Here is a 12,259-nt window from a genome sequence, read left to right as displayed (position 1 = left end):
GCTCACATTATTGTCAATATCACACAACAAAAAAAAACTTTGAATTCAAAAACGGTACACGAAACGAAACGAATCGCATCTGCAATTATTTTAAGTTTTCCGAATATTTATGATGCAATGATGGTTAAGATCAGGTGAACCAGCTTTCATTTTTCGTTCGCCTTTCATTCATAAAAGAAACGTTGAAAAAATTCAAATGAATTAGAGCACAAAGATGAAAGATAAAAGCAAATGTAATTTGAAATATGAATTACAACATCAAAGGAAATGAGAGATTTTTAAGAGATTTGAAAATCAACGGAGCACTTATCGTAAGTATAATAAATAGATAGATATACGTAATGTGTCGCGTTAGAGCTATGAGCCGTGACCGCTGAGCGTGCAGCCACCAACATCGATTATATGGCGACTCACTTTCTGGCCGCGCAAAATATAACGCAGGGCTGTCCAAATACAATAACATTCTATTATATCAAAATTGATTTTTTGAATATTAATTCCCTTTCGTATTTTAAGTCACTACTGTGCTACTTCTGACCTATACCGTTCTAGGGACACCAGAATTTCAGCTCATAATACAACACTATTTATTATTATAATTTATAGATAAATTAGTCTAATATAAAAATACTGTTTAGGTCGAATACATAATACGCACTACTTCTACTTACTCCTAATAGCTATAGCGTAGATTTTTGTATTTAAAATGATGATAAAAATGTAAATCTTGTCAACAATCGCCATTATTCATTGACAAGTATTTACATTTGGTAAATATTATCTTATATCAAGTTAAATTACATTTCTTATTTTAATTAGTGAATTGATTGTGTCAGCCCTGTGCGGGCGCCGGCGGGTCTCGTTTGATCTCGAGCGCTCTCACGCCCCGCCGCGCGGCGCGATTGATTTCACGCCGATAGTTCATTACAGCTCTAAACAAACAATCATCTTGTTGCCTTAAACTTATTACATTCCTACCACTTTGATCTGTAATCAAAAGAAATATTAATGACATTACATACCAATAGCTTTATTTATTCTCGTTTTATTTTTACGTTTAAAATAAGTAACCCATTGATGTTTCAGTTAAAAAGTCGTCTCAGTATATTTTAACTTTATAGACTGTCATTCAAATCAATAATTTACTCAAATAAAAAAATGGCGTCTACGTTTTTGAAAACATTAATTCATTCACATTCACAATTTTATCCTCTTGCGTACGTCGAAAAATAAATCCAAAAATTACAATACATTATATTAAATAAAAAGGTACTGTGTCTGTAACATCTGCTTGCAGAGTTTAGAGTATTGATGCGAATAATAAGCGTGAACAATCATCGCAACAGATGGCAGCGGCTCCTAACGCAGACAATCTGCGTAACGCATTACCAACTCGCCCGTGTATTTTGTAATAAATTATTATAATATAGATGTGTTATAAACATACGCAATGATATATTGTGAAAGTCCCATGACTAATTAAATTAAACAGATGCCTAATGCTTTTTAATGCAGTCGTTGCAAATTTAGATATAAATTATCATTGCTAAATTGTTACATCTAACAAAGAGTAACATATCCTACATACAGCGTGATTCATTAAGTTTTTGGTGCTAATGACATGACGTACAAAGGTTTAGTTTTTAAAAACTATAAAAATTATATTGGAAAAATTTATCAAAGCTCAAGTATAGTAAATGTTGTGTTATTCAAACGCTCTTGAACAATAATATCAGTGTGGTGATAAAAGCTTATAGCTTAGCTATAAATTTAATTAAAATTTTAATTAACACGTGAGTTGTCCGCTCGCCGGCCACGGTCCACACGAAGCAGGGCGGGCGGCGCGAGGCGAGAGGTGCGAACGTCACTCCGGCCGTGAAATCGTACAAATAAATAGCGGTAAAGATAACAAATTACAGGGAAATTGCTAATGATGAGCGGAGCGCCCGCGGCCGGTGCATTAAGCCGCCGGCAAACATCAAAGGGCCCTTTGACCGCGCCGACACGCCCACACCCTGCTCCCCCGCGCCCCCACGCGACCCGCGAGCTACTAATACACTAATGTTAGCTAATAACGAATAAACGATATTACCTCCTATTGTTACAGTATAATTACGTTAAATAATATAAATGATAAACTGCTGCTTTACTGTACACTGTGAACACAAGCAAATGACGATATTTTGTAGTCAAGCAAAAAGCTGACAACAAAAGGATAGAAAAAATGCTAACTTATATCCTTCGCAACCCGATACCAGGAAGTGTCACTTGTATTTCAATCACGAATAATGTAGTTAATATTTGCACTTTTAATAATAAAAGACGTCATTGTATGGGATTGTAAAATGAAGATTTTCCTACTACTTTCCACTTTTATAAGAGGTATATTATTTACGTCTCTCCACTCGGCCAGTGTAGGCAATTAATCAGCGGACACCATTTCGGGCGCCTCGCTTCCGGTCTTATTCTTTGTGGTTATTTTTTTACACGTCAAATGATTTATAACGAGTTAATAAGAAAGTGAACTGACTAACGCAAACTGTAAGCAAACTTCTATATTTTATTAAGACAATTTCGAACAAGATTTTCTCTTGTTGTTTGTTTTACCTACCACAGTGAGTTAGTATTGGTATTCAGCAGTCCCTTAGTGTAAATTTTTTGTACCAAATCAACACTAAATGAATCTAAATGTGACGGATATATGCAAATTTGTTATGGCTTTATTCCAGTTAATTCTGTATTTGTAAAAAAAATTCCTTTCCAGGATAGTACTTGACTACAAGTCCACCTGATAAAAAGTAGATTGGAAAGTGTACTTAATAGAAGCCTATTCAGCCTTCTCTTGGCCACTACAACGAGATGAAAACAATTATGCAACGTGGCTTGTGAGATAATTTGACTAAATATTTAATTAAGAAAACAAAAATGTGTTTTTGGCACTGCTATAATTCCATCATTTATTCATAAAAAATCCAATACGGGAAAAAGCTAGCGCTTTTATTTACGAATCTTCGTAGCTCCGTGGCGTCGCTGGAAGCCGAAATATGCACTAAAATTGGGCGCGAGCATTGCGTCGCGTCGCGCCGCGTCTCTCAGGACTTTCAATAGCTATAAAATCGTTTATATCTACTTATGTAACATATTGCCACATTTTATAAAGGGTTACATTTTAATTAAATATGTTTTGTCAAGTCTAATAAAGATCGCATAGCGTCTATATAGATCGCATATCATAGCTCGCGCATAGAGAAAATGGTATATTTTTGGCAGAACATTATAGAAAGTTTTTGACGTAGGTACTCTAAATTAGGTTTGTTTTTAAAAAAGTTATAACTGTGAAATAAATTCAGAACCTCCAACAAACTACTCCACGCTCTTACCTTCTCTAGGCTACCTTAGGCTATGGAGTCGTAAATGTTTGCTTGAAAAATTAATATTAAACCGATTCAAATTTAAATTTCAAGACGATTCAAACGTAAAAGATACATGATTTATAATATGTCCGATACGTATAGGTGATGCGGGGAATGCCGAGGCGGTGCGGGGCGGATTGTGAAGGGGTGAGCGGGTCGCGCGGGGCCGGCACTCGAGCGCGTCGTTACGTGGTGTCGGAGAGGCGGCGAGGGCCCGATAACGAGCCACTCCAGCCGCGGCGCCAACGGTAACTGTCGCCCTGTCAGCCGTCAGCCGCCAGCCAGCCCCAGGGACTGAACATTGCACACCTAAATCATATTACACTTGCTGAAGAAGCCATTCCAATCATACTATCAATATTCTGATTTTTATCTCTCACATAAACAGTACTCTACCCAGTTGAACAGAGAAGAACTAGGGACAGATTCTTAGACTTAGTCTACCATACAATGATGAATATGTCATATATTTGAGAATCATAAAATAACCCAGAAATACCAATGCGTATCTACACAATGGATAATCTAGTCAAAGTTGATAGAAGAAAAATGATTGAAATAAAAAAATCGCTTCCTCCTATGCCTCACACCTGTTAAGGTCACGTTTGAGCTGAGACAAAACACGTCCGACTCCTCAAAGCAGCGAGAGCGCTCTGAAGATTAATTAATATTCATTAAGTTGATAAAAAATGTAGAATCACATAAAAATCTTTTGATGACAGGCTTTATAATTTACGATATATTCTCACAATTCACAAGTATCATTCATGACATGCTCGTGTAAATAAATCTGGCCATAAATAATGTTACGATAAAATAATAATTATATTTGAATTCAGAAGCGTTCACATATAAATATTCCTTGTGTTATCTTTCCCGCCAATTCCTATTAATTATTCTTGTGATAAGTAATGGTGGTTAACGAAGAAACAAAAAAAAAAGCAAATACTTTTATTAAAAAAAAAACTGTCATGCAGAGTAAGACTTATAATCAAATAGAAGATAAATCAAAACTTTATTTTATTATAATAATATGTTTCGTAATTTACCTTCAAAAATGTACTTGCAATATATCAAAGTAAATGAAAATCTGATAAAGTCGTCCCAATAAAACATAATAACGCAATTATTATTCCGTACTTCAAAGAGTCTTGTCACTTTTTACCAGTATTCTCATTTTGTTTCTAAAGGTCGAGAAAATTGCCTGGCGACAAAAAATCTTCAACTTAATAGCTTAAATAAGTTGGACGAAACGTTACATAAAAATACTTAATTAAATTTATTTGAAATTGGTTCACTTTTATTTAGCACGCGAGGTTAAGTGGAAAACATAATAGCAACCAGAAACTCTATGTAAATTCGTAGTTTGATAAAAGCTATTACTTTTATATAGTTGATACGGTGTTTCCGTTATCGAAAAACCTGTACAAAAACATCTTGTCATCTCTCTTAGTCTCCGAAAAAACAGAGAAAACTATGTGTTGTAGACTTCAGCAGTGAAAGACCACGGTTACAACAAAGGTTCACGTTGTGTCGCTACAACGCTAATTACAAAATCGAAACCGCAACTATAAAGTAACCTCTAAAGTCTTCAAAGCGGAATCTTCTCAGACGACACTCAGCCTTTGTAACTGGCAAGTCTCCTCTTCACCGTGCCGAAATGTGAATTAGGGTGCAGTGCACCGAAAGGGGGTCATAGCAGCCCGAAGAACACTGCATTTGGGCGTCGTGGGGTGTGGCAGAAGAAACAAAACGACCGCCGGTCCGTGTCAAGACGCGCTGCGCTGCCAATGGCGATCGCAATCTACTTTTTGTCGGCGCCCCGCAAACGAGTCGATGGCGTCTCCGGCCCTCGCATTATGCCCGCTTTGTGACAAAGGGAAGAAAGGTAGCACTCAGCTTTGCACTAGAGACTAAATTTTTAAATCGTACTAGAGATTTTATTGCTAGTGAGCTTTTACGAACTTTTAACTTACTACTGTTGATAGACTCTAGGTAATGCTGGCTGTAGGCAGCCTTATGTTAAAGACATTATATTTTTAACAAGAACATGCCGATGAAAATGTGTATTTATAAAACTAATTTAACTTTAAACATGCAACGGTATGGTTCATATCACAGGAGCCATAAAACTTATCTATACAAGAAAGTAATTTGAACAGAACAGAATTAAATGGAATGTTGAGCAATGGACAATAATTGTGGAGGTGAACGCACTGGCAATTTGATTCGGCACACGAGCAAAGACAAGACAAGACGCTGTTCTAGTGCAGAAACACCGGGTTACAGTGTAATGGATGGGACAGAGGTAATTGGAGCGGCCTTAAGACATGGAGCAGGGTTGTGTCTTGTCATCTATCGATATTGCAGGATAACTTATCGATTAAAATCGACACTGGTGAATTATCTTCATAATAAAAATTGTAGTTACTTTAGCATAGTTTAGCGACGTACAGCACAATATTTTTATTGATAATTTATTCTTCATTACTAATATTAAATTCAACATTTTTAAATTACTGAAATGCAATACGCTATAGTTGCAAATTTAGTCGGTCCCAGCCCTAATGGTACACTCGACAGCAGAGACAGAACACCGTAATATTAAGACGTTGCCGGACTGACAGAATAACATTCGTAGTGTCGTAACGGTCAATATATGAGAGAACGAGATCTCGATTCGTCAACAGAGGCGGGCACCAGGCATCGAGCATCGGGTCGCGCTCTGCCGGTTCACGGCTCTACGCCTCGAGTGACACTAGACGCATGGCTCAAAGGCGAGTGTTTGCCCCTTTGTCTTGCCGGGCAATTAGTGCGGTCCGTTCATTTAATTCTATCGGTCGATTAGCTGTAGAGCCAGGTGGCCATTAATTGTGACGTCGGTTCTACGGGCCCCAGTGGGCGTCCGCGTTTGTTATACGAAACACTACCCTGCCGTGAAAGCTTTAGATTCAAATTGCGGTGCATCGCAAAGTTCTTAGTTTGAACATCCACCTTGCTACGTGCTACGAGAAATGGTGAATCGAGTTATGAGACGAATTCGAATAATATAGTTTGTAGTGAATTATTTCATAAATTAAAGGATATCTAAATTGTTTTCTGTTTCATTTAATTTAGATCGCAACTAAATGTAAAATTTTAAACAAAAAACCTGATACCTCTGTAATAAGCCTGATACGATAGGAACAGTATTACATGTCACTCGTCAATAAGGGAAATAGCGAAACATTTCAAGTCAGCAATTCCAACAAGCATTGATTCGACGCAGCAGAGATTCGCATTGAGAGGTGTATTACTTTGAGCTTAGGCGCGTAGCCCGGGGCGAGGCTGAAAGGCGGCTTTTGAAGCGCATTTACATGTGACGCGCCGCGCCGCTGCCAATGAACGAGCCGGTGCAAGGTTGTTACAACGCGCCTCGCTTACGTCACTGACGCACTGAATGGGTCACCACTCACCACTCGCTTTGACACACTTCTCACAAATGTACTCACCATTACATTTCATTCGTACTCGTCCAAGATTTCCAGGCTGATGCAGGGATTATCACATCTATCTTGTTTACACTTAGCAATGCGTAGCTAGAGTTTTGTGTAAAAGCGGTTAAATAAGGATCCATTTTTAAATATTAAAAAACCTTTGCTATCATACAAAAACTTTTTAAAAATGTATCTAATAAGGGATTAGTATTACATTCTCCATAGTTTTATTTAAGTTGGCATCGACCCGCATCTTGGCTATAGACCCGCGGTTCTTAAATGCATCAAGCAGTATTCAAAGTTGAAGAAATTCTCTGTTTACCTTCCAAGACGAGGATCTGGAAAAACTTGGTCGGTCGAGCGAGCACCCGCATGTTAGAGCCGACAACTTTACGTCAAGTTTTATATTAAAGGATTGAATGGGGAGAAACTTATTGGATACAGTTTTGATGCACGTTTGGAAACTTTGCTTAATCTATTAGCTGTTTGATCTTTGAGCCTTTGAGAGATAATCTTTTGAGTGGGATCCACCTTGAATGGAAATGTCGTTATTTAAATAAATTGCGACAGCTACCCTCTCATTTCATCGGGCCAAATTTTGCACCTAAATGGGTTTCATTTTGTTTAACAATTATTTTATGACAAAAAGAAAAATAGTAGAAAGTGAGTGTTATTTGTTTTGTCACTAGACTTTAAAATTAAATACAACATTAGTTGTTACCAAAGAAAAACGTTATAAAATTTCAAACTAAATATTAGTAAGAGCTAAAATCTCGCACCTATTTTACTTTGAAATAACTAAAGCAAAGAAAAAATAAATAAGTCTTTAGAAGGCAGATATAATCCGACAAGCTTTTATTGTTGTCTTTTTTTAGCGCGCCTTAGCACCTGCAACTGCAGAATCAAGTGAACTTCACACGTACTTTAGCTGAGACAAAGGAAGCCTTTACAGCAGGCGTCGCCGCCCGCCCGCCCCGTCATACCTATCGAGCCTTATGTTCTACTTACGTCCAAGTGTTATGAACATGAATATTTTATGTCTTCACAGTCATTATTATAATCATTTATTATCAATTTGTTCGATAATGGTATAAAAAGTAATAATAGTAACAACAGCGGGGTTAGATAAAATGCATTTGCTTCGAAGCGATTCCATAACGAACTTCAAAATTGTATGGAAATGACGCGCGACAATCACGTGACTTATCTAAAGTTATTGGCAGTTTTATACATAAATTTCATTTGATAGCCACGATCGACATAAGCATGAACATTTTAACGTGAATAAAAACATCAGCATATTCATCTAAAAGGGTAAACTAAGATAGTCTGACCGATGTTTAAATATTCTCTTTGGCGCTTATGTTACACGGAGGTCAACAATAGGGCGTCTTAGGCAAGCATTCGTTTTGTTGCGCCGAGGTCCCTCAAGAGAGGCGGCTAGGGGCCAGGGGCCGCGGTGTGTACTACCCGGGCAGTCTAACGGCGAGCCCCACTCGAGCCGACACAAATCGACCTCCGTCCTGTATGCAGCGCCGCATTGTTACTTCGCATCTAAAAGAGACTTAATAATAAGTCCCTAGAATTTTTAATGCGCCTTCTTTTCTCTTTTACTAACGCCGATGAGTAAAGACAAGTAAAGCTTCTTACGGCAGAAAGTAAGGCTTGACTGTAATAGACATGTAGATGTAAGCAAATACTTAGTCTCCTTTCTAGATTAACGAGAGAATACATAGGTAGGTAAGTGAAGGCTTAATATAGAGATTCAACCTAGTGTGTCTTACATAAAAATGTTTAAGTACATCAATAACTTTGAAGTAAAAAATTGTCATTGTTGTATTTAAACATTTTCGTATTAGGCAATTTTGTTAAAAAAAAAATGTCGTGTGTATCCATTTTCAAATAATTATGACCATAGATTTCCACAGTGCATCTGCACAAAGAAATCTAAGTTTTTTAAAATCATGACATTTTTTTTGTCTCTTACGATTACTCGAACAGTGGAACTTTGGTTCAAATTTCTAGCAGTCCTTGTAAATGAGATATGTTACGAACCCTTACGAAATCAACTTACGGTATCCATCTCCATTAACGAGTGAAGCTAACAAAGCGTTTGCAATACGTTTGTGTTCGTCTTTGAGTCGTCTCCTAAGGGACGCGCGGGAACCTTGCATGGGAATTAAAAGTCGCCGGTCAGACGTGACGTCATGCTTTACTTACCTTATTACGCATTAGGCGGTGTGCACACGATACATTTTCTGTTGTTTATTTAATTTAATTTTAGACAAGTTTATTACTGTCAACGTTACCTTATTAATTCGTAAATAAGAAATAATTTGCCTCTAGTTTTTTTTATCACATGCTAAGTTCAATTCTTAATTTAATCGAGTTCGCTTTATTTATCTTTTTTCACTAAAAGTTCAAAGCAAAGAGACATATAATAAGACATATAGTAGACATTCACGTACTTATACATTAGAAACTTTAAACTTCTAATAAAATAAAGTATAAAGAGAATAATTCGTATTAGAGGCATGTGTGGAAAACTTTTTATGCTTCTCACCTTTAAAGTTCAACAACCAAGCAAATGTCGCAGACAAATAAAATTTTAACGATTCAAGATCTCTTTGGAGGTTGTACTGAAGAGCCTCTGAAGTAGTCTTGTCTACACTCCACTACAAAGCGCGATGATTTTCATATCACTAAGATAATGATAAAGATTCGCGGGGTAGGCGGGGGTGGACGGGAGTGGGTAATTATAAAGCCCTCTCTAAAACGCTTCACACTTGAAAACAAATCCTAAAAGGCGCTTACGACGTTCCGCGCCGCGGCGCCGGCATTAGCGCACTGTCGCATCTTCAGAGGGCGGCGAGATCAAAGGACGGGTACACAGCAACCGCTCCCATTGATGTCGCGCACAAAGGGAATTGATTGTTGCAAACCTCTTTTTCACAAAAAAAAAATATCGAACGAGATAAAACGACGGTTTGATCATACATCTGCTACTTTTATTATACGGATTGCTTTTACCGTATTGTTTCTGTGTACCGCGATGTTTGCGCGCTTTTATGATACGAATATTATTGATACATGTGCCCAATGTACATAAATATATACTAACATAATAAACAAAACTAAAGGGTATGAAAATACAGAGAGAATTTGAAACATTTTCTTGAAATTGAAATTTATAAATAGGTCATAGACTTCTTAACTTACATATTTAATATGATACTGCAATTATTAGTAGCTATAGCTAAAAAGCAAAAAAAAACATAGAACACTGCTATAACAGATTTTTAAATTTCTATAACCATTTATGTTAAAAAGCCAATAGTTATTTCTTTCCCTGCATATTATATAATACAAATATCTATTTGTTTAAACAATAAATTATCATAAACATAATGTGACAATCACCATTTTAGATGTATGTATTAAAATCTATATATCTTACTTATATTGTTAATGAATATGATATAATTTAGACATTTGTTTGAAGGCACAAGGGATATTTGGAATAGATGTAGAACATATTCATATATATAATAGAATCTGTTACCGGTTTTTGTATAATATATATTTATATTGCCAAGCAGTTATTATAATTATTTTCCTGTCATTTCATGTAAATTATCTTAAGTTAAGTCTTGTCAATTAGATAATGTCATAGAAACTAAAAACTGACCGTCAGTGAGCCTAAATATTTTAGGGGTCAGTAACACAAATTCTAAAAAGAACTATGCTGCCATGAGTAATTATGTTACTGGAAATCATTTTAACCTAATTTAAATGCTTGTTAAAATAATCAAACATTAATAATACAAATTGAAATTGCAAAATAGGAAAATTATTTTTTTTAAGTTTGTTCATTGATTTATTAATTTTGACTTAATTATTTTGCTAACACAATATTATAACAAGGAAGTATGTAAAACTTCAAAGAAATTGTAATGTAAAATAAGCTAATTAACAAGTCTTAATCCAAAAAAATAACCATATCACTCAATGTAATTAATTAGTCTACCAAAGAGATGATCTAAGGGTTAGAAAAGAAGAACAAAGAATATTTGAACTTTATTGAAAGAATTGCTCGAGAATATTAGGATTTTGAAAAGCAGCAAAAGGGTCTAATACTAACACTCATTCATATAAGGTCCAAAATACTTTGATAGACAATACTAGGTCAATAGGTAAACACTATTCCAAAAGTTTGTAAACAAATAAACTTACGTCTATCTACCGAGTTGAGCCCGGAGGACGACAGCGAGTTCTAAGAAACAAAACATCTTAAGCGTCAAAGATCTGTTTAAAATTCGAGTAGATGAGACATAACCTTTTAAAGAATTATTAATAACCGTTACATGAAATGTATACGGCAGCGACAAAGTGACTTGAGCTAATTACAAAGTTCAAGAACATTAAAATACCCTTTGAGATGGAAAGCGTTAATTTTAGAAGTCGTAATCTTGAAATAAGCTTTGGTACCTTACCTCGTTGACACCTGAATACTCAACTGATCCCAGAGTTCGTTATAACTTTGCACACAAAACTTTTTATTTTGAACTATAAACTGATACACTTGATAACGGGTAAACACTTCGAGAAACTTAACAAACAGTCTTTTAACTTATAAACAAACAAGAAACAGCAGTTCGATGTGGAAAACAAAAATTTACCCACACACGGTTGACGTCGCTTTCGCCATGGTGTTGATGCACTTGAGCGATATCTAGCGGCCTCAAAGTACATTAAACTTGTCATTCCTCTTCACGCAGTAAAACAGTAAACAGATGAAAACAAAAAACTTACTCTTTTGTTTATAATAATGTTAATATTAAATTTTTAGGTTTAAAAAAGGAAGTTTTTAATTAAATGTTTTTTCACACTAATGGTGGGCCATTTTAATAGATCGCATTTGACACTTCATTGAAATCCAACAACGTAACCTTGTAACAGCGGTCATAAAATATGATTTTTTTGAAGATAGAATGCATAATTGCTTACCTTTTATTCAAACGATTAAATATTTGTAGCAATAATGTAAATCAAACGCTATAATTTTGCGGCAGATTTATTTTATATACAAGGATCGATATTTCTCAACTGAATTCGATTCACATAAAAGTTCAAATCGATGCATTAATTTTAATCGATGTTCTTAAAAAGCTGGCAAAACAAAACTATGATAAAATACCTTTTTCCGTCGTATAAACTCCCTCCACTCACCTCCTATGCGCCTCCCTCTAATATGAAATAACCCGGGACATGCGTTTCAGAAAAGGATTAAAATAAAACAATACTTTTACGTCAAATTTAATACAAGTATTACATGTGAACAGAACACTTTTTGTTATAACAAAACAAACT

At 35.7% G+C, this 12,259-nt stretch overlaps 1 protein-coding gene across 4 annotated transcripts in view; it reads right to left on the bottom strand.

Moving 5' to 3' along the window:
- The window catches only part of Axn (protein axin), a 62,496-nt gene extending 50,908 nt beyond the window's left edge, over nt 1–11,588 (bottom strand). For 3 of the 4 annotated variants that reach the window (XM_013317027.1, XM_013317033.1, XM_013317031.1), the window contains exon 1: nt 11,383–11,588. The gene's annotated coding sequence lies outside the window, so the exon portion shown is untranslated. Of the gene's footprint in view, nt 1–11,122; nt 11,163–11,382 lie in introns of all 4 variants that reach the window. The other variant, XM_013317029.1, reaches the window with a different exon arrangement.
- Nucleotides 11,589–12,259: the final 671 nt, after the last annotated feature.

The sequence above is a fragment of the Papilio xuthus genome, unplaced genomic scaffold (genome assembly GCF_000836235.2).
Source record: "Papilio xuthus unplaced genomic scaffold, Pxut_1.1 DF826945.1, whole genome shotgun sequence".
Lineage (NCBI taxonomy): Eukaryota > Metazoa > Arthropoda > Insecta > Lepidoptera > Papilionidae > Papilio > Papilio xuthus.
This window is presented reverse-complemented; position numbering and strand designations above follow the sequence as displayed.